Here is a 24682-nt window from a genome sequence, read left to right on the forward strand (position 1 = left end):
GGGGCCTTGTATGGAACTGGATCCCAACTCAGGCTTGTCCCGTCCACGTCCTTCCCCAACAAACAAAGGCCCACATGCGGCATGGACTCAGCTCACTCTCGTTCAGCCCCCAGGATGTGCCGGGGGTAGTGCCGTCAAAGGGGAGTGTTATTCATAAGAGCCCAAAATGTGGGGAAAAAACAACTATCCAGCAACTAATAAACGGATCAATAGTGTGGTCTACCCAGTGGAGTATCATTCAGCCGTGAAGAGTAACGAAGTCACGACTCTGGCTGCAATGGGGATGAACCCCGGAAACATGCTGAACATGGGGATGAACTGAAACATGCAGTCAGTCATGATGGACCAGGCATGGTGTGACGCCACGTACGGGAAATGTCCAGAACACACAAATCTACAGGGACAGAAAGTAGATCAGCGGTTCCAGGGGCTGAAGGGAGGGGGAGTGGAGAGTGACTGCTACTGGATATGGGGCTTCTTTTGGGGGTGATGAAATTCTGGAAGTAGGTAGTGAGGATGTTTGTGCGACTGTCTGAATATCCTAAAAGCCACTGGATTATAAAGTGAACAAAGTGCAGGATTAATTGAAAAGGGATTCTGCACACACACACACACACACGCACACACACAAGCACACACCCAGCTGAGGCCTTCTACAAACCTCTTGTGATCACTGGGTGGGACTGGCCAAGTCGCCCGGGGTCCTGGGCTAAGGAAGCACTTCACATGCATGTTTCCCACTAAGTCCCTCAACCCCCCTTCAGGTGGGTCGGATTATTAACCCCATTCCACAGGTGAGAAAACAGAGGCTCAGAGTGAAATTAAGCAACTGGGCAGTTGACAGCAAGAGTCAGGACTTGGACCCTGGTCCACTGGACTCCAAAGTTTATGTTCCAAATGCTTCACTGTTGTAAAGTGAGCTGTGGGTTGCTGGGGGACTCCTCTTTCCTCCTCCAGGATGCTGGTTCGAGTGACTCTGCAGCTCACAAGGCTACCTAGCCTGGGAGCAGCCCCCATCTCTCAGCAGGAAGGACTGAGTGCTGGAAGAAAGGGCCCTCTGTTGCGGGAAAGAAGCCTGTGCTAAAAGGACAGGGTCTCCGCTCTGACACTCAGTGCTATGGCTACACCGCTGGGTGACCTAGGTAAGCCCCATCCCATCTCCAGCCTCATTTTGCTTACCTTAAAAAATGAGGGACCCCACACATCACTGGTCCTCAACAGGGGCACTGCTGCCCCCTAAGGAATATTCTGGAAATTTGCAGGTCTTCCATGAGTGGGACAATTCCCCAAAATGGAGAATTCTCCCAACCCCTCCACTTTCCAGTGTCCCACCAGACCTTCATGGAAATGAAAGATCTTCTTGGGATTTATGGGTCAAGAACCTAGCTCCGTTTTCTGTTTGTCTGCTTTTTTGCAGAGCTGTAATGTGCACTGGGTCATCCAGGACCACAACTACTGTGCAGTCAAGGGGAAATGGTTGCTTCTATTTGGACTTGGCAAGAGTCGGTCACCATTTTGGAAAATCACATCACCGGAACAATGCCTCCATGGGACACACCTGTGTCACCAAGCTTCTCCCTCTGGTGCAAGCGACTGACCACTGTGTTGTCTAGTAGGGTCAGCCCCAAACATTTATCTTTGAAATCCATACTGTTTAATTTTAGATGACCTCTCCTCTATGTTACAGTTAGGGCCTCATGATGGTTGTTTTTTGCAAGGGGTGTGTGTCCTATGAATTTCATTTCAGAATAAGAAAAAGAGCATTTGAAAAAGATTTTAAGGTGTTAGTTAGGGCTGAAATAGGTCTGGGGACCACTGAGCTGTTTGATTTCTTCAGATCCCTTCCAGCTTCTAAATAATGAAACCTGACCACAGAACACTTTTTCCACAATTCTAATAAAACCGAGTGTGTAGTGCCTTTTAAACAATTTCAAAACTGTCGCTGCACCACAGTGGCCCATGTGCGTCCAGAAGCTGGTCTCGACTAACTGACCCTGTGGACTCTTGAGAGGCTTCCTTCTGTGCCCGTGTAGACCACCAGCTCATCGGTAACCCACACTCACAACCAACTTCCCTTGTGTGCTTCCTTCTCACCTCAAGAAAGAAAAAAGCCAATACCCCAGACTCAAACTCTTTCTTATGCCATTTCTTTGTGCTCTAACAAGTTCAGTGCCTAACTGGAATGTTTACTGAAAGAAAAAAATAAAATAAAAATAAATAGAAGACGATTTCCGAGGAAGTCAGAAAGTTCCGATTTTTGTTCTGATTTTCCTAATTTTGCTGTGCTTGAGTGAGCTCACGCTGTGTGCCATTCCTTCCTATTAATTACTGCTCCCAGGCTTATCTTCTCTCATCTCTTCCCTAGCTTATTATATTCTAACGGCAGCTAGCAGAAGGGTTTGGGCACCGCCTTTCCCATCTGCGTGGAACAGAATGTTCAGAACGGCTGGTGTCAGGGATGCCACGCAGAACTGGCAGATGTGCCAGGGAGTGGAAAAAGGCAAAAGCGAGGAGGTGAGGAGCAGAACCCACCAAAGCCAGGCAGGGGGCAGACCAGGGGAAGGGGCACTCCGTGTTGAAGAGTGGCCCCCCCCCGCAACATTCGCATCTGCCTGAAACCTCAGAATGTAAGCTTGTTCGGAAACAGGGTGCTTGCACTGCAAGACTCTGCACCCACTTAGTCAGGCTCTGAGGAGGTCGTATGGGACTGGGGTGTGCCCTAAGATGGGCCTGCTTCTTGTAAAGGGAGGACAGGACACAGAGAGATACGGAGGGGAGGCCAGGTGGCGGCAGGGGCAGATGGTGGAGGGACACGGTCACAAGCCACGGGACGCCAGGAGCCCCCAGAAGGTGGAAGAGGCAGGCAGGACCCTCCCCTGCAGCCTCCAGAGGGAGCATGGCCCTGCCCACACCATGACTTCAGATTCTGGCCTCCAGAACTGAAAGAATACATTTCTCTTGTTTGAAGCCCTCTGGTTTGTGGTAATTTGTATGGCGGCCATAGGAAGCTCTTCCAGGGCTTATGATGGAAAACCAAGAAGGTAAGTGTTGTGGACTGAATGTTTGTGTCCCCCGCCCCTCGGCCACATTCTTATGTGGCAACCCTACCCTTGATGTGACATGACGAGGCGGGGCCTTTGGGATGTGCTATGGGTTAGGTGAGGCCATAAGGATGGAGCCCTGGGAATGGGACCCGTGCCCTTCTGAGAGTGGGGAGGGGCTTGCTGCCCCACCTCTGTCCCCCATCATGGGAGGATACAGTCAGAGGTCACCAGAGCCCCACCATGCTGCACTCTGCATCCAGAACTATGGGAAATAAATGTGTTGTTTATAAGCACCACCAACCCCCACCCCAACTTGTGGTATTTTGTTGGAGCAGCCCAAGCCGACTAAGATAATAAGTAGGCTGACCCCATCCGCTCCACCCAGCCACCAACTGCAAAGTTGATTTTGAGAACCAGAGTGGTGTGCAGGATGGAGGAAGGACCTGCTGGGCTCTTGCCTTGCTGAAAGGTTGGGGGGGGGGGTGGTTGTAGACTCACTGAGTCCTGGGTGTATGTCAGCCCAGGCTGGTTGAGCCACATCCTTCTCCCCTCTGGTCATGCTTGATACCAACAGCGGCCGGCATTTACTGAGTCCTTCCTACGATCCTGGCAGTAGCCAAGTGAAAAATACGAATACTGACAACTGCATTCTTTATAACCTACTGATAATTCTATTCATAAATAGAATGAGTTGACTCCATATTTTATCCTCAAAACAATTGTATTTCATCAAATATTAGACGCCAGGAGATGTAAGATACATCGTTATGTTCTATACTATTTAGAATCAAAGAAACTTCCAGTGAAACACGTCCTTACTTGTAAATACATTCCAATTTTAGAGATGTTAACACGTGAATCTTCAAATCGATGACACGTGGTGCTATTGTCACCCCTATTCTATGGATACGAAAATCGAAAATCAAGGCCAAGTTTACGCCACTCAAGAGCCACAATGAAAGCCACTGGAAGTTTGGCTCTGGGGCCCGAGCTCTTAGGGTACACACTGCACTTCCCACAGAGAATACTACCAACTCTACAGCTTTGAGAGTCTTAGGCCGAGTCTCCTGGTTGTCACTCAAGGGCCATTCTCCCCCTTTTTCTTTAGCATTACAAACCTCGAGTTTCAGTGAGCACACGGTCACTGGCTACAAACTACACTTCCCAGCCCCCTTTGCAGCTAGCTGGGGCCATGTGACTGGGTTCTGGCCAATGGGATGTAGGCAGAAGAAAAGAGTAAAACTCCTGGGCCTTGTCCTTACAAAGAGGAGGGGGCGCCCTTTCCCTCCTCTGGCTTCCCTCTTTGCCCTGGCTGGAACGCAGACGTGCTGGCAGGAGCTGGAGCAGCCGTCTTAGGTCTTAGGGTGGATACTACTTATTGGGGTTGGCAGCGCAACAAGACAAGATATAAAAGAGCAGCTAGGCTTGTCACGTTAGCCTGAATTGTTTAGTCTTGGGCAATTGTGAGAGAAAGAAAGAAACCTCTTCCTTGGTTAAGCCACTGTTATTTTGGCCTCTGTTTGAGCAGCCGAGATGTAATCCTAAATCATACACACCATTGTGTGCCGGATGCTGCCCGGGAGGTTCGGTCCCTGCCCTCTAAGAGCTGTGGGCTCACTGAATGAGAATGTATATAAAACACCCAATGCAGTGCTGAGTGCAGAGGAGGCCCTGGGGAGAAAAAAGTCAGTTCCTCACATAAACATGGCTAACTGAGGCATCAGTTTGCATATTGTGACGTTCTCCTGCTTTCTCCGAATCCTACCCAGATATGGCTGGAAAAGCAGCATGACTCTCATTTTGCTGGGTTCCTCTGCCCAGCGCCCTACCACATACACCTTAACAAATACGACGTTTTCTTGGTAGGCAGAGCAATTCACAACGAAGCTGTGGGGCTGCCTTTACACCCCAGAATGCTTACGCCTTCCTCGAATAGCCACACCCCTCTTCCTTCCTGAGCCGCTCGTGGCCAAGTCCCTGCAGTCCTCACCAGGCCAGAGTGGGGCTCACGACCCAGCCTGAGGGCCAGGGCTCTTCAGCCCTCTGGCCACAGCAGCCGCTTTAGATGAGACTCGTGCCCAAGCTGAATCAGCCTGCAGCTTTACTAAGAACTGATACTGGATGTTGGGGGAGGGAAGATCTGGCTCCTCACTTAAGATTTGGAGCTGCAGTGGTCATGAAATCTATTGCAGTTGCTACAGCTACGTAACAAATTACCCCAAGCCTAGTGACGGAAGACCACCATTTACTATGCTTATGGATCCTGTGAGTCAGGACAAAGCACAGCGTGGATGATCCTGCTGCTCCACAATGTCTGGGGCCTCAAAGCTAGAGTCTGGAATTTACTGAAGGCCCAGCCTTTCATATGGGGCAGTAGTTGCTGTCAGCAGGGGCCTCAGGTCCTCTCCATGTGGTCTCTTTGTGAAGGCCAGCCTGGGCTTCCTGACAGCATGGTTGCTGGTTTCCAAGGGCTAGTGTCCCCAAAGAGAGCAAGCCAGGTAGACGCTGCATGCCTTTTAAGGCCTAGCCTCGGGAATTACATGGAACTTCCACCAGTGTCTGTGGACAGAGGCAGTTCAAAGGGCATTCAAGGTCAAAAGGAGGGACCATAAACCCCAGCTCCTGATGGAAGTATGTTAAGGCCACATTTTAGAAGAGTGTGTGGGATGCGATGTGTGTAGATGTGGCCAAATTTGGAATACACAACAACATATCACAGAAGCCTAGCGCTACTACCACCCCTAACCAAATGTTGAGGCTATCTACAAAATGAGGCCAACACAGAGGAAAGCAGAGCAAAGAGAAGGAGAGCCCCCTGGATTCAGTTGTACCTGAAGCTTGACTCACCAGTAGATTGTCTTTTCCAGAGAGTGAGCCAATAAACATTATTTTTCCTTTAGAGATCTGGGTTGAATTTCTATCATTTGCAGCCAAAAATGTCCCAAGCAACATATAGACTGTAAGCACGGAAAAGCTCGGCCAAGGCAGGACTCCAGCAGTTAGCAGCATGAAGCACTTGCCTGTGCTCTGAAATGACGCTTTCCTCTGCTCTTGGCTCACCAGAGTCCCCAGGCCAGCACCCCCAGTATGAATTTGCCACTCCCTTTAGAGGGTAAGAATTGATGACAGTCAGTTTTTTGCTTGGCTTAGGCTTAAGCAACCAAAATGTTCCCTTTTGCCACGAATGCAATACAGGGTAGCATCTGGAAAGTGCGATCTAAATGACCCAGATCAAGGTGATGGTTAGCACAGGAGAGAGCAACCCTGGGGCCTGGAACATTTCTCCAGGCTCATCCTGCAGGGAGATGCCAGGCCTTGGGCAGAGAATAAGAGCACTGTAGCTGGCATCTGCTCTGTGCCAAGCATTGGTGTCTGCCCACCTTACTCCCAATCTTTACAGTAATCCTGCAAGGGAGGTCTTGTGTTACCAAGGAGGAAACAGAGGCGGAGAGAAGCCACGCAACTTGCCCAAGATCCACACCAGGAAGCTGTGAAGCCAGACGTGTGGGTTTCTGACTGCCTGAATTCTTTCATGCCAAGCTAGTGGGGCTGGGAGGAAACCGGCGCAGGGCGTTCTAGGCGAGATGGACCACATGCTTGCCTCTGCGTGGGGAGGGAGGTCACGTGGCCGGAGCAAGGAGGGGAGGGGCTCATCACGGAAGCAGATGCTGACGAGGGGGCTTGGTCAGAGAGGGTGGTCAGAGGGGCAAGGGCTGGCATCCTGCCAAGGCCATTCTTCGGTGACCTATGTGTAAATCGAGGCCTGGCCACTCTGAGCAGGGTTTCGGTTGCTGGTTGGTGGCTGTCGACCGGCTCCTGCTTGCCAGCCTCTCTGTTTGGCACTTGGCTGGGTAGACAGAAATGAGTCACACCCCGGTCCTGCCTGAGCCCCCCTCCCTCTTCCTGGGGCGCAGGCTGCCTGCCAATCTGAAATAAGCAATGCGTGGCCCGAGGGTTCAGGATCTGGGAGGGGAAGGAGCCCTGGGACAGGTGCTCCTGCTGGAGGACCTCAAGCTTTGCGGGGTGGACCCTGGCGGGGGCCCCGGACTTCAGAGACCTGGGTGGTCCCGCTGCCGTCAATGGACTGAGGTCCAGGGCTGGCTGCCCCTCTGGTGAGCCACCTGGCCCTGGGCAAGTCCCTTCCTCTCTGACTCTCAGGTGCTCGTGTATAAAATGGAGCAAACTGATACCTGCAGCACACTGACCTCCTCCACCCCAGGCCTCTTGCTGATCCTACTCCCAGATCCTGGGCGCTGTGCTGCTCCTGTCTGACCTGTAATTGGGTATCCACTTTTCCTTTCTGTTCGGTAAACTCGCCCGTCTCCACCCAGTAACCCCCACCCCTGAACCCAACATGGTTAGCAAGAGTCAACCCCAAAATCCTGGGTAACAGAGTGACCCAGGTGGGCATCGTGCCCCGCCCCACACAACTGCTAACATCCCACAGGGGACCGGCATCCTTGCCTCAAAGACTGCAAGGTGCTTTATCTGCTCCTGGTGGTGGCCAGATCCCCCCCAGTCCCCAGAGCCAGGCAGAAGGGACACATGTCGGGGAGGAGGGGGGAGGGCCCAACACAGGAAGTGTGGCCAAGGAGCACCCTTACAGTCTGAGTGGGGCACTTTCCAGAAGTGGGATGGGGCCTCATGTGTCAGAGCTGCTGGGGAAGGCAAGGCAGGATGTGATTAATGTCGGCCGTGGGTGTGACAGCCCGCCAGCCTGCCAGCCCGCAGTCTCATTGTTAGAGCAGAACAAATGCAGCCCCCCGCCTGCTCCCCTGCCTGCTGCCTGCCCAGCTCTGCCCTGCGTTGAGTCCCCCTCCTCCCTTGGGGTGTACAAACCCACAGTGCCAGGCTCTTAAAAATAGCATCCTACCCAAAACGTAGGCATGAGACGGAACTCCAGAAAAGGAGAAAGCGTCTCCTCCCTTGACTTGGAGCACGTGGACTCTGAGCGAGCTGTGCCTGGCGCTGACAAGGGGCCTCTCTCCATGCCTTCTGTTCCGTGTGGGGAAGGGAAAGCCCATGTGGTAAGCTCCCCCGCCTAAAGCCAGCACCACGCTTCAATGGGGCTGCTGCGTGGGGCATCACTCCTCGCACCCAGGGTCGCTCTGTGCCCTGGCCGTGAAGGAGGCGCTGACCCGAGGAACAGACACTGGGAGCTACTCATTTCCTACCTTCCTCCCAGAAGGTCACCACAGGCTGGCTGTGACCTTGGCCTCTCCAACCAGCCTCTCCCGTGGGGTCAGTGACCCACCTGATTGCAGTTTCTGCCATTTTTTTTTCCCTCAGCTTTGTTGATGATAGTGAAAAACCAGAAGGAGCTAAAACATCCAAAAATCAGGGTCAATCAAGGTAATTATGGTGAAGGCACCAAAGAGTACCCTGTGGTCTTCCAGAAGCCTCTTCAGAACACCCCATTTCTTTGAGTCTGAGACACTGTCATTTGTCACCCCGATCGCCCATCCCGTGACCCCCTTCGGGGGAGAGAGAGAGAGAGAAGAAGAAGCTGGTACATTTCTTTTGACAATGATTCTAAAACACATCCCTATTTCAGAAACATCAAAGTGTGGGAAAATATGCAATCTGGTGAAACGGAATGATTTGGAGAAAATGTTCTCGATACATTTTTAAGTTTAAAAGAAGTGGGTTAAGCAACATCATGCCCAGTCTTAAGAAAAACTAGCACGCACCTACAGACGTACGCTGTGCTCATTCAACAGTGATTCGAGTCTATGAGACACGCGAGCCTACAAACAGGCCCGAGGGACACGTAACAAAAGCTATAGCAGTGTGCGTCTCCAGGCACCAGGGCTACGGGTGCTGTGGGTTCTCTTCCTTGACGTTTTCTGCATTTTCCGATTTTCTGATTTCACAGTCAGGTGACTAAAATCCCAGTGGTTCCTGCTTCTGCCCACCCCCCTTGTGTCCGCGCTCACCTGTGCAGAACGCCCTGCAACGGGGACCCATTCAGGCCTCACAACCCCCTGTGGCAGCAGGAATCCTTGTTGTTGCCATTCTGCAGGTTGGAAAACTGAGACTCAGACAGACTGAGTAATTTTTCCGACGTGGTGGAGCCTGGTTTCAAGCTCCGGTCAGCACGATTCCAGAGCAGAAGCTCCTAACCGTTATGTGTGGACAGGAGCCTCACTGCAGGCCCCGCATCTTCATGCCACAGGGCATCTAAGGACAGTGCCATCTCCCTGCTGGCCAGGAAGGGAGGCCTTGATGTGGAGCCCAGAGAGGGTCCCTCACACGGCTACCGAAAGGCGGGGAGCTGGGGCTCGAGTCCCCCAGCCCCTTCGGTCCTGAGCCACTAACGTGTTTTGTGGCATAAAATGAGCATGATGAGGTTGAGAAAACCAAGACCCAGACCACTAGCCCAGCCCACCCAGCCCCTCTTGCAGGCGGACAGAGGAAACGGATATTCCCATAGCACCACATGAGGATGCTTTGGCAAACCCCCCTGCACCCCTTTTCATGGTGTATTCTTGTCCTGCTGAAAGGAGTCTCCAGCTTCCCCAAGAGATAAACATTCCTGACATCATTTCTTCTCAGCTGGGCAGCCGAGGGAGCAGCTGGGAGCCCTCCAAGCAGGGGGGTAGGGAGCATACTCGTTTGCTGGCACTTAGCTGAGAATCTTTTCTCTAGGAGACCCCAAGAAACCGCTCCAAACAAACAAAAAGGCTGCTGGGGAAACTGGTGGCCAGGAACCCCGGGGCAGCCACTGCAGGCCTAGAGAGAAGGATAGAGTCAGCAAATTCCAGTGTCGCTGGTACTGGGCATCGCCACCAACCACGGAGCTCCCCGAGGCACCGGGCTGTGCATCCATGGCAACAACCCGAGTGGGGCAGGATGGTCCCATTGTCCAGGCGAGGGAAGCTGAGGCTCCGAGAGGTGAAGGACAGCACCACGGCCAGAACGCTGCCTAAGCTCAGAACGATGCTCTCCCAACTCTGTAATGTCCCTCGGGTCTCAGACTCCTTTGGGGATGCTGTGGAAGCCATATACCCTCTGCTTAAAAAAAAATTGCGCTCAGGCTTTTCATGTAAAACATGGCAGATAAATTCAGGGAGGTCACGCTCTCCTCCAAGGTCTTTGATAAGAATCTCTGTTAACTGTCTAAACACATTCACCTCCACCCTGTGTCCCTGGGCCAGCACGGTGGTCAGGAGAAAGGGGCAGGGGTAAGGATGTTCGTCTCCACCTGCTACCATAGCCTTGGAAGGGAGAAGGACCCAGAACTGTGTTTTCCCTGTAGCGGCCCTGTGCTCATAGGACCAGGACTCTGTGCACAGTGGGAGAGCCAGATCTGGCCCCCCCTCCAACATTTCTGGCTATCAGGAGCTCCAGTCTCACCCCCGTTTCTAAACTTGTAAGACTTATGTCAGACTTCGGACCTCCAGAATGGGGAAACAGATATGTGTGCTGTCTTAAGCTCCGGAGTTTGTGGGCATTTATTACAGCCACCACAGGAAGCCAAGGCACCCCCTGAGAAACAAACCTTTGGGGCTGCTCTCCCGGTTTCCCCGCACAGAGCAAGCAGGCCCACAGACCTGGAAGCCAGTCCCCATAGGAAAATTTAAGCTCTCCTTTTGAAGAACACCAAGATGTCAAGTGACCCCTAGGAGATCGGTCTGCTTTATCTGAACCCGCCGTGGCCACCCCCCAATCGCTGTGAGAAAGCGTCACTGATCACAGGCGCCAGCCACTTGCAGGCTGCTGTACTCATGGTCCCTGAGCCACACAGCAGCCCATTACGCAGATAGTAAAAGTGAGGTGCAGGGAGACTGAGTGGCATGCCCAGGGCCACGCAGCCACAGACCCAGGTTCCCCAGGCTCTGGGCTCTTCCAGCTCGCTCTCATTTCCAACACAGCCAACTGTGAATGAACGCAGACATGATGAAGAGGGTGCTGGTATGGTCACCGCAGGGCGGAGGCGGGGCACAGGCAGTGCCGCGTGCATGCCCAGAGGCGCGGCGCCTCAGTTATCTGTGGCAATGGGCCAGTGACAGTGAGATAATCCAGGGGTGCTCCTGCCACACCAGAGACAGCCCCTCAAACCTCCCAGAGGAGCTGATGGGGGACACGGAACCAACAAGTCCCTTCCCTCACTCCGGAGAACCAGCCCCGGGGTGGATGGGAAGGCAGAAAGTGTCCCGAGAGGCCACAGAGTCCATCCCCGCTGGTAAAGAGATGAACCAGGCAGACTTGGCCTCAGACAATGCTGGAAGGTGCCCAGGGGGTCATCTGGGCTAGCTGTATCTGCCCAGCTGCGAAATGACTGATTATAGAGCACAGACATGATCAAAAGCTGGCTCTCATGGAGTATGGTGGCCCCCGCGATGATGATAAAGGGTGACAACAGCCCAGTCATGATATGAGCCCCACTCCACCCACACCTCATATTGCACGGCCACGCAGCCTCGTGGAGACAGAGCTGGGGTCAGACAGATCCAAGTTAGAAATCTGGCACGAGGGTATACCACAGCTGACTTCCTGAGCCTCACGGTCCTCCTCCGCAAATAGAACCCTCATGTTGTTCTGGCTTCCACACTCTGCACGTCCAGGACTTCAGGACAGGCAGATGGCATATCCTGATGGATCAAGGGCCATCACGATGGCTCTAGTCCTCTTGTCTGCTGTTACTTTCAACACAGATATGTGACACAACCTAACCAATGAGCAGAGGGGCTTCAGTGAAAGATTTTTTTTTCCCTTAAAATTGATACACAAAGCAAGATAATCTTTCTCCTTCTGTTGGAAGCTGTGTGTGATGCCTGGAACAGCTGCAGCCACTTGTGAGGTCAAGGCTGACACTCAGAGGATGGCACAATGTATGAACAGAAGGAGGCTGGGTCCTCGATGGTGTCTGTGAGCCAGGGCATTAACCAACTCTAGAGCCTTCCTGTCTCAGGACTTTTTGGCTTTTTGAGCTGCTAGTTAGCAGGTTACATGGATAACATCACATGCCAATGTCAGAAGCATGGATGGGTAGTGAATAGGATGTATTACTGTCAAATGTTATCATACATTTAATACAGAAAAACGTGGCCAAACACAGGTGATCAAAAATATGAAGATGTTGTGAATCATACCAACCATTTTCTACATTAGCAATCAGCTCCCAAAGGTAGGTTGATAAGTAGACTGGCTGGGTGATCCCCAATGGCCCCTTTGCCTCTTTTCTCATCTGCTAATTAAGTTAACCTCACATGACCACCAAATTCTCTTCCAGATCAAGTCTTGCCCGTCCTGGGATTCGCACTATGTTATAAGGAAATATTAACAACATTTTGGAAAAAAATTCCACTCTGCAAGCACGAGGGTAGAAACATAATTACACATAACAAATCATCTCTGATAGACAAGATACTGTACTAGTTGGAGAAATTAGCATGGTACCACAATCTTTACAAAAGAAAAGGGAGAGCTTTGGAAGAAGCACTGCAAAAACTTATTTGGCAAGTCAGAACAACCATCAGCAAACATTTAATAAGTGCCTACTGTATACAAGGCGTCCATCTAGAGCTGGAAACCCAAAGTGACAAACACGTATCGGACCTAGTCTCTGTTCTCGGGGAGCATAAAATTTAGTTAAGGCTCTAATAGATGTGTGTCAACAAGACTGACCTTCCCTTGGGATGCGCTGGCATGGCCCTCCCGCATTTCACAGCCAGGGATGGTTCTGATGGTTCCGTACCAATGTTTTTGTGGCACGCTGTCCCTGCGTGAAAGAGAGTGAGTCTCAGCACCAAGGAGCCAATGCATGAAAAGAATCACACGTATGGCATGTGGACCAGTGGTTTAAAAAAATGTCAGCTATAGAAACAACTCTTCAAACAAAATCTGAAGCTGACGTCAAACACACATGACCTATGCAAGCATGCAAACACACATATGTATCCGGGCCGCTGTGGTTAACACGTGAGGGCAAGACCTCCACTCGGTCAGGAAACCTATAACGTGATTAGGGTCACAGAGTGGCCAGGACATGGGATCTATCCTAGCCGGCTGTGTGCAGAGGGAACACAGCCTCTTTATCTGTGAAAAGAGAGCCGAGGGACACGATGCAGAGCACCGAGCCTCTGGCAGGTCCCCGGAAGGGCTGTGAGCTCTGTGACACCGGGGTCACCTGAGCCATGTGGAAGAAACACTTCATGATGACCTTCCTCATTATTCAGCCTCCATCTGCGCCATTCTGGAGGGGACAGGGCAGCGGGACTGGGGACCGGGAAACCTTTGTGCAGGCCCCGCTCTGCCAACACCCGCTCTCCTTCCCCAAGGCCTGATCGCCTCCCTTGCCAGGTGAGGATAATGATCTATTGATTTCCAAGGCATGTCACAGGGTTAAATGAGGCATGAAAGTGCTTTGTCCCCTGGCATTTCTGCCTTTCCTGCTTTTGGTGCCAAAACCTTTAGCTTGGCTGGGCTCGGCAGGAGACACAGTGAGCTCCCAGCCTTGAGGCTTAGCACTGTCACTTGCTAGCTGTCTGTCCTTTATTTATTTTTTTTTAAAGGTTTTATTTATTTATTTGAGAGAGAGAATGAGAGACAGAGAGCATGAGAGGGAGGAGGGTCAGAGGGAGAAGCAGACTCCCCGCCGAGCAGGGAGCCCGATGTGGGACTCGATCCCGGGACTCCAGGATCATGACCTGAGCCGAAGGCAGTCGCTTAACCAACTGAGCCACTCAGGCGCCCCCTGTCCTTTAAAAGTGACTTGAGACTCTGTGCTCTGTGCACCGAACCCACTGGATAAATGATGGCAAGTATGATAACATCCTGTTATTTTTGTTCTGTGACACAGAAATGACTTGGGCCAACACACACACACACACACACACACACACACACACACACATCAGGGGGACTCGTTCGGCATCAAGAACTCATTCAGAGGCCAGGTGATGTGGAAGACTTCACACACACACACACACACACACACACACACACATCAGGGGGATTCGTTCGGCATCAAGAACTCATTCAGAGGCCAGGTGATGTGGAAGACTTCACACACACACACACACACACACACACACACATCAGGGGGATTCGTTCGGCATCAAGAACTCATTCAGAGGCCAGGTGATGTGGAAGACTTCACACACACACACACACACACACACACACACACACACACATCAGGGGGACTCGTTCGGCATCAAGAACTCATTCAGAGGCCAGGTGATGTGGAAGACTTCTCACCCTGGCCCTGTTTGCACTGTTTACAGCACCAAGCCTGTTGTGGGACCCCTACCTTCATCAGAACACAGAAAGAAGATGCTTCTAGAGATGCCACCAGCCACCATTTCTTGAGCACCTGCTAAGCAGTATCTCATCTCATTCCCCAGCCACCTTTTGAAGTAGATACTTTTACCTCCATTTTGCAGGGGAAGGGGGACACGGGAGAGGAGGCGAAATGCAAGCTGGGGGTGAGAGCCAGGATTAGAATCCGCTCCCTCTGACTTCTGCAGCTCCTGCCCTTAACCTCTCTGGTCCACCAGAGGGGAGATGGGCTCAGGAAGGCTACTGTGGGCAAACCATGGTATTGGCTAGGAATGCATTCAGCAGCACATCGCAGAGAGCCCGACTAACTTGAGCAAATGTGGGTTTATTTTTCAAAAAGGAGCTTGGTGGAACAGCTGGGTGGTGCCAGGCACGAAGTCTGGGCTGAGTGTCCCTCCCGTTCATCATCACAAGGTGACAAGATGGTAGGCCATGGCCCTCCAACACGTGGCTGCACTGTGTTCAAGAGAGCTCTGGTGGGCAGGGTGAAGAGCTTTGCCTGACGCAGTTCCCCTTCTGGTAGAAAAGCAGTTTCCCAGAAACCCCTTGTCAGGCTTTTACTTGAGTCTTATTGGCCAGAACTGGATCACAAGTTTACTCCTGGATACAAGGGAAGCTGGGCATCTAGAAGTTTTGTTTTCCAACCTTCGTAGCCAGAGACGGTGAGAGAGAACGACCGGGAATGGCTTTCTGGTCGTTCACCAGCCCTGTTGAACACCTACCAAGTGGCTGTCCCCACCCTTGTCTTGGAGACTAGATGGGTGCCCTGGGGCTGTCATTACAAAACACCACGTATAGGGAGTGGGGTGGGGGGTTGCTTAGAACAGCAGAAATCTGTTCTCTCTCAGCCGTGGAGGCCACAAGCCCAGAGTCAAGGTGGAACAGGACCTCTCTCCCTCTATGGGAGCTCCTTCCTGCCTCTTCCAGCTCCCAGGGGCTTCTCATGTCCCTCTGTCTCTGCCTCTGTCCTCACATGACCTCTCCCCTGTGTGTCTCCTCTTCTAGAAAGATACTAGTCCTTGGATTAGGACCTACCCTCATGACCTCATTTCACCCTGATTACATCTGCAAAGACACTATTTCCAAACAAAGTCACATTCACAGGTACTGGGGGTTAGGACTCCAAGACATCCTTTTTGGGGGACACAACCCCTAAGAGAGACCGTGTCAGCCTTCTGTCTTTGGGAGGGAATGTAAAGGACCACACCCGTTCCCTTCAGAGGCACAAAGACGTCTTCTTACAAGATCAGACCCCACCCCCCCACCCCTGCTCCTACGGCCTCAGGTCAGCCTTGCCTGAGTAAGGGGTTTCAGATCCCCCTTTCTTCCTCACACCCCCCTTTCCACCAGAGGCCCTCCAGAGTCCTCTGCTGCAGGGGCTCATCTCTCCTCCTCCTGCCTGAGGGTCTTCTTGGACACATGAGTCCTAAAGCCTGTCAGAGACAAAATGGTTTTCAAACCCCTGAACGAACCGCTCTGCTCGACAGGGCCTTACCTCCCACCTGAAACCTGGCACTTGCCGTCCACGTGGCCCCTCAAAGTTCAGGGCTCCTGGGGTTACCTTTCCAGGGAGGGCTCAGCCCCTGCCCTGGCCCAGCACTGGTTACCTGTCCCCAGGTGACATGCCTGCGCAGCCAGAGCTGCGTGAACCCCTTCTCCAGTTCTCACCTTTGTGACGGGATGAGGAAATTGCTCTTGGAGGAACAGCCCTGGGGCATGCAGCTTCTCAACATGGGGGTGGGGTGAGGTGCAAGAAGCATTACACCGGAGAATCCTAACCCTAACTGCTAGCAGAATCCTAACCCTAACTGCTAGCGCTTATTGAGCACCTGCCACAAGCCTAGTGGTTCACGCCTACCACCTCCCAGTCGATGGGGCAGGAGCTCCTGGGAGCTGGGAAGTGACTTGCCCCCAAGCTAGGTGCACCTAGAGCAAAAAACTTTGCTGCTTGCTTCTTTTGGTAGGGGGGCAGGATGTAATTTTCTGGGCTGTCTCCCTGAAGAGGGAATTTATTATGTTAAAGGACTTTAGCATGATTCCTCCTGGTCCTAAAAACCTATAAAACATCAGGACAAAATGTGGTTAGACCCTCTCGGCTCCCTCGTCTTCAGTAACTGCTCAAAGCACAAGAAGAGGGGATGTGTGTCTGATTTCCATCAACCTCTGAAGCCACCGAGGACACCCCACGCTGAGTTCATGTGGTGCCTCTGTGTCTTTGCAGGGGCCAGAAGTTCCCATGGGCGAGTGGCTGAACGCACGCAGGGGCTGGGGGAGGCAGAATGTGGGGTTGTCCGACCCCACACCTTCATTCCCCCTCATCATTCTCAGCATCCTCACCCCCAGACCTTCGCCAGGAGCAGAGCTATGTTAGTATGTGCGACCACAGAACCCACACACTCGAGAGGCCTGAAAGAGCACCCATGTATCATCTAGCAGCTGCACACACCAGAAATTGGAATAGACTCATCTAGGATCTCTGCGCAGGGTCTCCTGGGCAGAGATCAAGGTGTTTGTGGCTGGGTCCTTGCCAGTGGGAGAATCTGCTTACAGGCACAGGCAGGTTGTGGCAATCCACTTCCTGGAGGCTGCAGGTCTGAGGACCCCTGTCTTTGCTGGCTGTTGGTCAGGCCCACCCTTTGCTTCCTTCCCACGTGGCCTGGTCTGTTTTATAAGCAGCAATGACATCTCCTGTGCCTCCTGACCCTTCTAACATCGCTGACACCCCATCCAAATATCCAGTCTCCGGGGCTGGGGGAGGATACATTTCTGTGGCTTTAAGCCACGAAGTTTGCGATAATTTATCTATGGCAGCCCTAGGAAACTAATATACCCACTGTGTGTGTGCGTTATTTATATATTTATTTATTAATGTTTTGTTTCTTTATTAGAGAGCGAGCACAAGCAGGGGGAGCGGCAGGGAGAGGCAGAGGGAGAAGCAGACTCCCTGCTGAGCAGGGAGCCCAACGTGGGGCTTGACCCCAGGACCCTGGGATTAGGACCTGAGCCGAAGGCAGACACTTAACCTACTGAGCCACCCAGGCGCCCTAGTGTGTGCGTGTTTTTTTTTGTTTTTGTATTTTTTTAAGATTTCATTCCTTTATTTGACAGAGAGAGACACAGCGAGAGAGGGAACACAAGCAGGGGGAGCGGGAGAGGGAGAAGCAGGCTTCCCGCCCGCCGAGCAGGGAGCCCGATGCGGGGCTCGATCCCAGGACCCTGGGACCATGACCTGAGCCGAAGGCAGACGCTTAATGACTGAGCCACCCAGGCACGCCTGTGTGTGTGTTTTTTTAATGTAATCCTGACTGGCTACAACCCTCACCCTATTTTATTATTCCATCCATCTTCAGTCACTTACTTTTTGCCGGCCTCTTTAAAGCATTTTAATTTGCAACCCCTGGTGTAATTAAATATAACACTGGGTTTCAAAAGCAAATACCTCATATTACACATAAGAATAAACTCCAGAGGCACCTGGGTGGCTCAGTCTGTTAAGCATCCCACTCTTGATTTCAGCTCAGGTCATGGTTTCAGGGTCATGAGGTCGAGCCCTGCATTGGGCTCTGTGCTGAGCATGAGGCCTGCTTAAGATTCTCCCTCTCCCTCTGCCCCTCCCCTCCTGCTTGTGCATGCACACACACGCACTCTCTCTAAAATAAATAAATAATAAACTCCAAATGGGTCAGGGATCTAAAAATGAAAAAAATGAAACCATATACAGAATATACGAAAACCCGTAAACCCATAAATTTCTTTATAACCTGGTTGTAGGGAATGGTTTTTCTAACCACAACTAAAAATCCAGATGTAATAAGCGATCATAAAAATAAACTTTTTCAAGGTAAAAACACCATAAGTGAAGTCAAAGGCAACTGACAAACTGGGACAGAATATTTTCAACATAAATCACAGATAAAGGGCTATTAACTCTAATATAAAGAACTCTTAAAAAATTGATGGAGGGGTGCCTGGGTGGCTCAGTGTGTTAAGTATCCAACACTTGGTTTCCGCGCATGGGTTGTGGGATAGAGCCCCATGTTGGGCTCCTTACTCAGCTTGAAAGAGTCTCTCCCTCTGCCCCTCTCCCCGCTCATGCCGCCCCCCTCCAACTCTCTAAAAATAAATAAATCTATCTTTAAATAAAATAAATAAATAAAAATTGATGGAAACAAGGACGCAAAACCTGATAGAAAAATGGGCAAAAAACATGAACAGGCAACTCATTAAAAAAAAAAAAAAGATACAAAAATGGCATCCACATCTGGTTCTCCAACCCTACCAAAAACTCTGAGTCCCCTGTTGTAACTTAATAAACCTGTTTCTGCTCAAACCACACATAGTAGACTCTGCTGTTTGCAGTTTATTTCATAAGCACAGGCTGTTTCCAGATATCAATCCACCTCAAAGCACAAAGACTTCCCAGCCTACAGTGTCTCCAAAAATTACTTATACAGACTGTGGAGACAGCTGCATGAAAGAGGAGTTCATGGATATATTTTCAAGCAATCACAGTTTTACCACAACAGGAGCACTGCCTTCTGGGGTGAGCACCTTGAAGGAGGGAGTGTTACTGGGTTTGGTGAGCGCTGGTGTGTTTGCTTAAAAAGAATCCTCCCATCTTTTAGAGTTACACCTTGTCACCCAGACATATGTTATCTGCCTTTGGAATGTATTTTTCACCCAGATTTGAGTCTGGGTGTGTCCTGTGTCTTGAGCCGTCACGCCAGGGGGTGCAGCCTTGACTGGGATGGCACTGGGAGGCAGTCCAGTTCCTCCACGTTGGCTCTGCTTGTGCTTCTCAGAAACACCCAGGGGATCTAGAGGAGGCAGATCAGGTTTCAGCCTGGTGCAAGGTCCAGGGTAAGCAGAACTGCCTTCCGAAACTCAATCAGCAAAGCATAGAAACAACCTGAATGTCCAGCAATAGGGGATTAGTAGAAAATATCGTGGCATATCCAAACAGGATTCTGGGCTGCCCTTGAAAACCAGGAATTACAAGAGAGTCCGTGACATGGGAAGACATCTGCGATATGTTGTTAAATGGAAAAAAGAGATCGCAAAATGTGGAGAAGAGCCCTATTTTTATGGAGGATACCACTTCTGTAAAAATAGGTGTGCATATAAATATGTGTGAGCATCTAGGAGGATGTGTTTTAAAATGTTAATGTTGTTACGACTAAGAAGTGAGATTATGTGTGACTTTTACGTCGTCTTTTAGTGAGATATAACCTCTGTACAAGGAGTATGTATTACCCCATAATCAGGCAAAAGAACACTAATATATATGTATATGTATATTACTACTTCTGTATGTATAAAACCCCTAATTTATTTGCTTTAAAATAATCCATTAGAAAAATGTGCGTCTGCCAGGGTGGGGTGGGGGCAATAGATGAGCCATTACCGTGGAAGCTGGGCGACAGGGACACAGGGAATCACCATACCATACCAGTCAAATGACTTTTGGGTATGTTTGAGAATTTCCATAGTAGAAAGATAAGCAAAACACACAAAACCAAAAGCAGCAGTGAGGGGTGCCTGGGTGGCTCAGTCGTTAACATCTGCCTTTGGCTCAGGTCATGATCCCAGAGTCCTGGGATGGAGCCCCGCATTGGGCTCCCTGCTCGGTGGGAAGCCTGCTTCTCCCTCTCCCACTCCCCCTGCTTGTGTTCCTGCTCTCACTCTCTCTCTCTGTCAAATAAATAAATATAAAAAAAAAAAAAAACCCAAAGCAGCAGTGAATTAATTGCTGGCTTTCAGAGATATAACTGTGGTGTGAGAAAGGCAGAAATGTGAAAAATGAACAAACATTCAGAAGAAATAAGGCTCAGGACTTAACGAGAACCCATGAGCCACTGAGGGTGTGACCTCTTTAAGCCTCAGCTTCCCTGGCTGTATAAGAGGGAGGATCCTTGTCTACTGGCAGGCCTGTGATATGGACGTAAGTGATTATTTTCGTGGTTGCTCTTGGTCCAGAGAAGGAGGCCAGATGCCTGAAAGCAAAACCTCCACTGCCCAAAGCAGTTTTCAAATGTCGGTGTGCATTGGGGTCACCCGAGTGCTAGCATAAAGCAGAATCCAAGACCCCAGCCCCTGGGAGTCTGACTCCACACCTGGGGTCAGGCTTAGGAAATGTCCATCTTAAATAAGAGCCCAGACAATTCTCTGCTGTGGAAATGCCGCACCTAGCCAAAGGCCAAAGACACCCAGGAAAGCAGGTCTGCCCTGAAGGAAAACGTGCAGCACTGCAGAAATGGCGCCGGGCACCATGGGGACATTTGCCCGTTTATGACTCCAGGTGGACTCCGTCAGCAAAGTCCAGGCTGGGAAAAACTGGCATATGCAACAAACACGACCAGAGTCTCTGGTTTGCAGAAATAATGAATAAATGACATGTCACCTTTGTACTTTCCTCCGGGAGGGACAGAGTCTGGGCCACTGATTTATGTCAGGATGTGGTTCCAACATGCACAAGCTGCACGGCCCTGGGCTCATGGTGACCGGTCCACATCTGTAAAATGGAACAACAGCAGTAGCTCTCAGAACCAGGCACATAGAGTTGTGGCAATCACACAAGGTGATCAGGAGCTGTGGCACCAAGCAAGGATCCCGTCGGTAAGAGTAGGGACACACTTCTTAAGGCCTGCTTGTAAGGGGTTTTGGGTCCCTTTGTTTTCTGTCTCAGAAAGACGGGGCCTTGGACAAAGGAAAAACGAAACTCAGTAGGTATCTCCAACTAGACACATGCATACCCCTCAATGAACCCTCAGGGAAAGGTAAGTGGGGGGTTCCCGGCATAGTGCCTGTGTGTGCACCTGCGCCCTGACTGCTCGAGGAGCTCTTGTCTTAACCAGACTCTCAACCTTAGCCTTCTATTTTCATTTTCCTATCCCAACGTGGCCTCTAGGCTCCTCCTCTAGGGTTGGGTTGTAAACGAGAAGGGAGAAGTGGGGCGACAGGGCGGAGTGGGGTGCGGGCATTGGACTTGGGAGTCCAGGTGGCCGAGCTCTGGCCTCAGCCCTGGCCCTGCCACCGCAGCAAAGTTACCAGTATCGCTACTCCAGACACAGGAAGTCATCCAGGCACACCGCGTCTTCATTACAAAAGTGTTTCTTTAGGGCATTTGGGGTGAACTCCCAGTCTTTCCCTCGCTCTCTTTCTCAAAAATAGTATTAATTTATACTCCGTTCCAGCTCTATGGAAAACATAGACAGACATACTGTTCTGCCCTAGACCTACGCCGTGAGCTCCCAAGGGCAGGGCCCACAGCACCATTGGCGCCTGGCCTGTTAGGCACGTGGCAGGTATGTTCACTCCTGGGAGTGAACTTGGTGCCTCACCAGGCATCTCTCCGTCTGAACACACGGCCTGCTTCCCTTTTACCTGCAACCCCTTTGATTGTGGGGAGGAAGGCCCCACCATCTGACTTACCCTGCGCCCCACCACCCCAGCCTCCTCCCACGGATCCTCAGGCCCTCCACTTTGTAGGCGGTGGAGAAATGTTCAAATCCCACTTGAAGCCAGGGATCACCTTTTGCAGAGAGAGGGAACAGGACCAGCTCCAGATAGCCCGGAGCTGGAGGCTGCTTTAGGGAAGGAGCCCTAGGTGGGAGGGAGAACAGCAGCTGGCTAAGAGAACCACAGCCTCATGGCCAGGCCTGAGGGACAATGTTGGGAGGGACTGGCAGGTCATCGTCCACTCTCCCCTCCAGGAGGATCCTGGCTGCTTCCTGGGAAAGGGAACAGTATGCGAAGAGAAAGCTCCCGCAGATGGGTGGCCATCTGCTGTGGAGACGGGAGTCCAGGCCGTCTGTGCCTTAAAGTGGACGAGCTGGGTCTCATTCCTCTTGGAGGCCCCCAAGTCCTTAGTGGGGTCTGGTCCTGCAGGGCAATGATTCACTATCCGCGGAGCTGAATTAAATTGCGCTGGGGTGAGGGGAAATCACAATGTAAGAGTGTCCAGGGGCAGCCATGACAAATGACCGCAAACCGGGGGCTTCACGTGACAGAAATATTCTTCTGCAGTCAGATGTCCAAAGGCAAGAGGTCGCAGGGCTGCGCTCCCTCCACAGGCTCTAGGGGAGGGTCCTTTCTACCTCTTTCAGCTCCTGGTGGCTCCAGGCATGCCCTGGCTCCAAACCTCTGCCTCTGTTTTCAATGGCGTCCCCCATCCCCCGAGTCTCTGCTTCTTCTTTCCTGTTAACAAGGGATGCCCTCACTTTGATTCTTACCTAAAGTATATCTGCAAAGACCCTATTTCCAAAAAAACTCACATCCTGAGGTTCTGGGTGGACATGACCTTTTGGGGGACACCACCATTCAGGCCAGTACACACATTCCATTGCAAATAGCACAGCAAAAAGTGGCAAGAAGGCAGTCAAGAGCTGGGAGGCCTTGATCCTGGTACTTAGGGCTCCGTTGTCCCAGCTGTCTGGGCCCTGTTAGCACCTCTGACCTCCACTGCCAGCTGGGAGTGGGGTCCTGGCTTCCTTTTACACGTGGAGGCTTGAGTGAGTGGCCAAGGCCACAGAGCTGGCTGGACCTGGGACTGGAACACAGGTAGCGTGACACCATCACTTGGGGGCTTCACAGCCTGGCTGGGCTGGATTGGAGGAACCCTCAGTGCTGGAGGGCCCTGAGATCTTTCTGCTCTGAGGAACCTAATTAACCAAGAGAAGGCAAAGGTGTTGACTCACCTTAATTTTCACATTGCTTTACTTCCACATATCATAAATTTTGGAATGTGGCTACTTTCCTGAAATCACTTGAAAAGGTGAGGTCAAAGAGAACAAGGATTAATTTAATTATTTATAGAAATTAGTCTGTAATGGGGAAATGAGGTAGGGAGACCCAATGGAGCCAGACTTTCCCCTGCTGCCTATGCAGATTTTACACTGCCTAGGATTGTCACCCAGATGCTGGGATGTCTGGGAGTGTCACCTGGTTGTCGGGGTGTCTGGGGCTGTCACCTGGATGCCAGGATGTCTAGGACTGTCTCCCGGTTGCTGGGATGTATGGGAGTTTCATCCAGTTGCTGGGATGTCTGGGGCTGTAGACCAGACGCTGGGATGTCCGTGACTGTCACCCGGTTGCCGGGGTGTCTGGGGCTGTCACCTGGATGCCAGGATGTCTAGGACTGTCTCCCGGTTGCTGGGATGTATGGGAGTTTCACCCAGTTGCTGGGATGTCTGGGGCTGTAGACCAGACGCTGGGATGTCCGTGACTGTCACCCGGTTGCTGGGGTGTCTGGGGCTGTCACCTGGATGCCAGGATGTCTAGGACTGTCTCCCGGTTGCTGGGATGTATGGGAGTTTCATCCAGTTGCTGGGATGTCTGGGGCTGTAGACCAGACGCTGGGATGTCCGTGACTGTCACCCGGTTGCCGGGGTGTCTGGGGCTGTCACCTGGATGCCGGGATGTCTAGGACTGTCACCGGTTGCTGGGATGTATGGGAGTTTCACCCAGTTGCTGGGATGTCTGGGGCTGTAGACCAGACGCTGGGATGTCCGCGACTGTCACCCGGTTGCCGGGGTGTCTGGGGCTGTCACCTGGATGCCGGGATGTCTGGGGCTGTCACCGGTTGCTAGGATGTCTGGGAGTGTCACCCAATTGCTGGGATGTCTGGGACGGTCACCTAGATGCCAGGATGTCTGGGACTGTCACCTGGTTCCTGAAATGTCTGGGAGTGTCACCTGGTTGCTGGGATGTCTGGGACTGTCACCTGGATGCTTTCTCCTTTCACTGGCCAAGGGCCCCAGAGTAGCTCTGGAAAATTTTACCCGAGGAGTGGAGAGGGGTCAAGGAGTGGGAAGCAGATTTTCTTTTTCTCCCTCATGTGACTCTACAAAATCTGTCTAACCTTGAAGTCCCAAGGCTGGAGAAGGTCTTGTTAGAAAGTTTACAGCACCTCGGACCTGTCCCGAAGAAATCCGCGCCTGGGTCCAGTCCTTCCTCTCGTGCACTGCTGAGAACCAGGGTGTGAGCTCCGCAAGGCAGCGAGGGCAGGGCAGTGCGCACCCCTGGCCCCGGGCCTCAGAACCTGGCACACACAGCTGCGGAACCAATGAACCCGCACATGAGTCACAAGACACCCGCAGCCGAGACCTAGCGGCAGGGCGGGGAGAATGGGTGACTGCTCCGGAGGGCGGCTGTTTCCACACCCCCGGCCTGCAACTGTAGCATGCCCAGGGGATGGGGCACACCGGCCTCGGCTCAGCCTGCAGCCTGGCGCCACACACAGGCCGGGGCAGGCGGGCGCATTTGCGCTCTCTCCACTCCCCGCTCGCGGACACGAGCCTAGCTTAACAATGGCTCCATCCGGGCGAGGGCTGCCGAGAACGGGGTTCCCTGCT

The 24682-nt window shown here is 51.8% G+C and overlaps 1 protein-coding gene across 3 annotated transcripts in view; it reads right to left on the reverse strand.

Annotated features, from left to right (window-relative positions):
• Positions 1 to 24682, reverse strand: part of JPH3 (junctophilin 3) — a 159094-nt gene that overhangs the window by 133770 nt on the left and 642 nt on the right. Inside the window, exons 2-4 of one of the 3 annotated variants that reach the window (XM_027618534.2) lie at positions 24190 to 24382; positions 20731 to 20841; positions 12675 to 12768 (exon numbers count right to left, since the gene is read on the reverse strand). The gene's annotated coding sequence lies outside the window, so the exon portion shown is untranslated. Of the gene's footprint in view, positions 1 to 12674; positions 12769 to 20730; positions 20842 to 21377; positions 22548 to 24189; positions 24383 to 24682 lie in introns of those variants that run through there. The other 2 variants (XM_027618535.2, XM_027618536.2) reach the window with 2 other exon arrangements.

The sequence above is a fragment of the Zalophus californianus genome, chromosome 17, assembly GCF_009762305.2.
Source record: "Zalophus californianus isolate mZalCal1 chromosome 17, mZalCal1.pri.v2, whole genome shotgun sequence".
Classification (NCBI taxonomy): domain Eukaryota; kingdom Metazoa; phylum Chordata; class Mammalia; order Carnivora; family Otariidae; genus Zalophus; species Zalophus californianus.